Source organism: Teleopsis dalmanni, chromosome 1 (genome assembly GCF_002237135.1).
Source record: "Teleopsis dalmanni isolate 2A chromosome 1, ASM223713v2, whole genome shotgun sequence".
NCBI lineage: Eukaryota > Metazoa > Arthropoda > Insecta > Diptera > Diopsidae > Teleopsis > Teleopsis dalmanni.
In genome coordinates this window covers 223,808,737-223,814,920 of record NC_051846.1, presented here as the reverse complement: position 1 = coordinate 223,814,920, position 6,184 = coordinate 223,808,737, and the positions used below count along the sequence as shown (strand labels likewise).

The 6,184-nt window shown below is 27.4% G+C and overlaps 1 long non-coding RNA gene across 1 annotated transcript; it reads right to left on the bottom strand.

The window, feature by feature from the left end:
* Positions 1 to 4,607: 4,607 nt before the first annotated feature.
* On the bottom strand, positions 4,608 to 5,101 carry LOC119667826. The gene is made up of 3 exons (XR_005251424.1): positions 4,993 to 5,101; positions 4,782 to 4,890; positions 4,608 to 4,711 (listed from the first exon to the last, which is right to left on the bottom strand). It is a non-coding gene; the product is annotated as an uncharacterized LOC119667826 (long non-coding RNA).
* Between the last annotated feature and the right edge of the window lie 1,083 nt (positions 5,102 to 6,184).

Genomic DNA, 6,184 nt, shown 5'->3' with positions numbered 1-6,184 from the left:
AAGCTAACAAAACAGATAAACTATTGATGGTAAACATATAAATCCCCTAGATATTCAAATTTACTTATTACGTTTATAATATGCCATACGAACTCTCCCGGATCCAAATGCGGAATTCTAATCTCTAAAAAATATCAAAGACCTATAATTAAGTGAAAACATATACAAAAAAAAAGCAATAAATATAAAATGGATAATAACAATAATATAGTATGTTATTAAGATTAAAAAATTGTGATTATTCTATAACAGTCATGAAAAACGCCCGTTCAAAAATGGGATAAATTCTACGAGGTTTCCTTACAGAAACAAAGATCTCTGTCCATTGTCAGTTTCCACTGACGCGTTTCGTCTGATAACTAATCAGATTCTTCAGAGTAGCAGAAGAAATTTATGTCCTGTCAAGTTTGTAGTAAGTAAATGATGTATGTAAGATAAAAATATATAAATTAAATTAAAATATGTTAGTTATTTGTAAAAACAAAAAAATTATTAAGCAAATAAAATAGCTTAGAAATTCACCATCAATAAATTTGTTATGGTAAACCTTAAAAATGAAAGTAATTATAAAAATGTCCTAAAAAATGAGACTAATCAATAACATTTACTATTTATTTATTTACGAATTAAACCAAATATATAACCAGCACTATGCATAAATGAACCAATTCATAAATTAAATTACTGAAATGTAAATGAAAAATTATAAAGTTCACAATTAGATCATTATAGTATATAGCCAAAATTCAACAAGTAAATAGAGAATAAATAAAAGTTAATTATAAGAGTAATTATAAAAGAACATTATATCCACATTATTTTTCTAATTAGACAATTCAAAAAACTACTTACTCATATGTCACTGTTTCGCATCAAAAATCTTATAACAATCATATTCAAAATCTAGTAACATACTTATTTACATATTTATTTTGTTTGTTCATTGACAGCTACCACATGCCTATTGTGAATATGATGACAGACAAATAAATCAACACACCAGAAAAAAACTATAAATTCTTAATATCCCCACATGATAACTACAAAGTTGTGATCAGAGCGGATAAACGACCAGCAGAAATACATGAACGCAAACTTAACGCTCCAACAATAGATGAAGTTGCAATCCTGATCGTTGGAGAAAACATGAACACACGCCATATTGTGCTTACACGTCGCGATACTGGGCAACTGCAACAAGTATGTGAAACACACCGTTCATATGACACGTTGCAATATCCACTGATGTTTTGGCAAGAAGATGATGGATATCACTTCAATATAAAAATGATAAACCCATTGAATGGTGGGTATCAACATCATAGTTTTCAATTCAGAATACAGACGTGAGTCTTACTTCTAAGATACTAATTTTATTGTTTTTAAATCAGGTGAGGAAACTACCAAAAAAATTAGTTCGTGTAATCCAAAATGGAAAGAAATAGTTCAAATGCTGCTTCCTGGACAGACATCAAGTAATCGGCACGACATCACTTCACGTGTATTCAACCACAAAATTCGATCGCTGATGAATCTAAAATTTAATATAACATTCATTGACTGTTACGCGGTATGAAGTTCGCGGGGTCACCTAGTTTGAAAATAAATTGAAATCTAGTATATTATAATTATACAAATTCATGAAAAAACCACAAATAACTAAAATAGGTTATGATGATATGACCGAAAAAAAAATATTATGGGTTCATTAAATTGTTATTATGAGTAGAAGATGGACTGATATTTCACGGAATGTACAGAAAGTCTCAGTTTCCAGTTATAAACCGAGGGTTTAATCTTAGTTCAGATTTATTAAGACTTAGAAAGCTGCCATAATGTTGGTTGTGGACATAAATGAATTACGAGGATTGCCTTACGACTTTGGTATTAGAAATAGGCCGTGGTGTTAGAATAAGTTCGATATTTTATAGTTCGGTGCAGTTTGACAAGTCAAGTAGATACACCATAAAACTCCGCAATTTCTGATATTGGAATAAAAGTACCGCTTTTGCAAGCTTGTCACATACATCATTTCCGTAAAATTCTTATGACAATGGGTTCTGCAAGGTACAGATATGGTTTACTTTGTTCACACATTTTAACATAATTTTATTAATTTTATTTTTAAGTCATTTTATTTATTTTAATAACTTTTTGTTGTTTTTTTTTTATTTAGTTCATGACTTATTAAGTAAATCCACTTATTTTTAAATGAGTTATATTGAAATAAAAAATTATTTACTTATTTAATATAATTAGTTGCATTTTTGTGATTCACGTAAACTCTCTGCAACTTGAAATTAATCAAAAGCTTTAATCGATAAGATAGTTTTGAAAATATAAAGCACTTCGTTAAGAAAAAATAAAACAAAGGAGAAAAATTTAATACCAACAAATCTTGAGTACAGTGAAACCAGTTAATCTGGGAGATGCTTCCAGCACATTCATATGTTATCTATGTACATAATTTAAACTCATACATAAATCAAAATTTGAAATTCTTAAATTTCTTTATTAAATACGATTACTTAGCATACTTTTCATATGAAAATTTTATGCAGAGCCTCGTCGACTACATAATTAAAGATAGAAAACAGAAATTATCTATCCACCTCAATAGATGTAAACATCTGTTTCAAAAGAAAAAAAACATTAATATGAGACCCATAAAATATATAAATATTGATATGCATATATATATATTTACAAACATAATAACACGCCTATATATGAACTTTTAGTTTTTGTCATAACGCGGACCTCAATTTAGATTACTTATTAATAGAAGAAAAAAAAATAATTATATGCTTTTAAGAATTAATGCAACTTTATTTTATGAAAGAGTACAAACAAATAATTTTTAAATTTAGATTTAGAATTTTAAATTTAATGAAATTAAATCTAGTTTGGAAAATAACTTCATTGATAACTCAAGAGACATAAATAGTCGATCCATCCCATACTACTATCACAAAGTATTTATATAAAAAATTATATCGTAAATTTGATTTAGCGCTTTGAAGTTTATAATATACACCAGTATACAACATCAAAACGACAATTTTTATTGTTGTAGTACTGTAACGACACGGATTCTCCGTTTCGTTATATCCTTTGCCGGGGTAACCTCAGCCCCTCCCAGGAGTCGTTTACAATAAATTTTTATTTGCAAAAACAGGACTAAGTGCAAGACTTTGAATCTATGAACGATAAAGGCACGCTTTAAATAGCCATGCTTAAAGTTTAGTTCCAATTCTTCTTTCCGTTTATAATGGTCACGTTCTTTGAGACTAAAAATGATTTTTTTTAAATGTTAAATTTTTATATATCATTAGAGCTTTCTTTAGCGCTTTAATACTTTTAGCATATATACATATTTAGCATATATTTTTTTTTATATTCAACCAATTAGGAGTTAATTGATTAAATTTCCAATACTTTTGTGTTTTTCCTTCATACCATTATAATATTATCTTGTAATATTATTTTTAACGTAATGCGAAAGGATCTGGCTCCACATTAGTGGAACAGTAATCTTGAGTTAATTTTATTTATTCTGGAAGTTCATCTTTTTCGTGTTCTAACTTAATCTATAGTGCGACTGCTTTAGTTTTGCCTCCTTCTTCCGTTTCTAGTCACGTTTTCAAATCATATATTTCTTCTTCCATCAAAAGTTTATCACCGTTCAAATGTTTATTTTCGCTACGCAAAAACTTAAATTCTTTTTCCATCTCAGTAATGCTTGTGTTGGAGCGCTTGAACTCAAATAATTAATAATTGTTTTGATTAAACTCTTCTAAATTTGATATATTCTATACATATTGTAAATTATATATTTAATATATTGTACAACTCATTCCCATGTTGATATTTTAAATTATCATATAAATCTCTTTATCAGTATCGATCTGTTTACCCATAACACACATTTTATCAGTGAGAAATTGTATTTCCCTTGACAGCTTATCTGTGTGAAGTCGATATCTGCTATATCGATTGTAGTACTTACTGTTTTTATATCGATATTACCTGAGACTATCCATCCCAAAGAAGTCTCCTGTAGTATCATTCCATTGAATTTCTGAATTTTTGTTTGTAAAATTTCAGGCATCAAATCAGATCCAATAATAATGTCGATTCTGCTTACAGTGTAGAATTACATTTGTAATTGAGTACGACATCTTTTAAAGAGAATATTAGAAGTCGATATCTGCTATATCGAGTGTAGTACTTTCAGTTCTTATATCAATATTACCTGAGACTATCCATCCCAAAGAAGTCTCCTGTAGTATCATTTTATTGAATTTCTGAATTTTTGTGCTCTTGTAGATCCAGATGAATGATATACTCTTTTCTTATTATATTTTATTATACAGATAGAATTTATTTTTAGCGACGAATTATTTCGGGTTTCCAGAAAAAGTATTACTTAATTTGAGAGATGTGTGCATATTTTTTTTATTTAATTATTTAATGAAGTGCTATGAGGGACACACTTTCAATGCACTATCTTACATACTAACTTACAAACTAACAAATTAAATTGAACATACTAATTAAATTGTTGAACAACAAAAAAATTTATTCAAAACCAATCATTCAAAACCAATAAAATAAACGATTAAAAATTGAAATCCGGGTCGACGGACCGGACGGCGTATAAAAATTGGCACGTACACTGTCTAAATTTTCGTTATCCTGGCCTTTTAAGCTAGATCAAAATTATTTTTACAGTTTTTTAAATATTGTTAAATATATATTAATTATTTATTTGAACTTACTTCACGTATTTCTAAAAATAAACGGAAATTATATATGCCCATCGTCAGTATCATCAGTAGTAGGCATGTAATCACAGCCAAGTCAAACCAATTCATCGTCATAAGACTTCTAAAATTAATAAAAAATATATTTATTATTTATTTCAAGTATTGTTAATATAATTTTAAATATTAAATATAAATTTTAAAATATTGTTGTGATTATTCCCACATTATTCACGTGTTCGTTTGCGATCAACTTGAATTTCTGTGGAACGTTTATTATCTTCTATACATTGAAGATAATATCTGTGTTTCAAACACACACTATTATTTTTAATAACAACAATATTTCAAAAACTTATTTTCCAACTAACTGACATTATAATAAATTATCACAGTTTACTTAAATATAAATACAATATAAATACAAATAAATATAAATTTTAAATACAAATTCAGATACCAATCGCCTAAGTTCAAAATTTTTGCATGACGTGAGTTCTTGTAAACTTTATTTTAATTAAACTTTTTTTAATTTAAAATTTTTTTATTTAATTTTTTTTATTTAAAATTTTATTATTTAAAATTTTTTTATTTATAAATTTTTTTTATTAATTTTTTTTTTGCACGAATTTCTTTTATTCATGTATATTATATTCAAATACATTGTCTTGTCTACATATGGTTTATCTGAGGTTCTCCATTACATAGCACCTGATCAGAAAAATAATTAAGTATTAAATATTAACCTTAACAGCAAGACGCTATAAAAAACAAAAGTCGTATATCGCAAAAAAGGTACCAAATAGGAAAATCTCAGTACCAAGTATCTAGATACAAGCAAAAATATAATAACAGCAGAAAAACTTCAATTAAATGTGATCAATAAATAAAGTCATTAAAATACGTAAGCCCACATTGTATACATAAGTGGCTTAAGTCGAAAAAAATAACAAAAACATTACGATAATAATAGAAAAAAGAAGAACTCATAGAAAATTCTGTAGAGAAGAAAACACTAGATTTAATTTTTAACTGCCGCCTTAAATGAAATATTTGAATATGTCAGGTGCTGTTCACGATCTCTTCTTACCATGAGTTGTTATTATGTCGGCTTATTTTGATAATATACGCGTGCCTTGCAAAAATTTCCAAATAATGAAAAAATGTGATAGGCATTTGATTTAATTGTCTTTAAATATACGAATATATATACAATAGAAAACTTACAATCTCTTTTAAGCCACGGAAATCAGTTAGTTGATCATATATAATATAAATAAGAAGTCGAAACTATTCTCTTGATACCACAACGCGTTCAACTCCAAAGTGAGACACAAGACTTACTTAACGGTGATTGGAGTATAAACTAGTAAATCTGTAGTAATGTCCAGGATAACTAAACACCTTTAGTCCCTTGA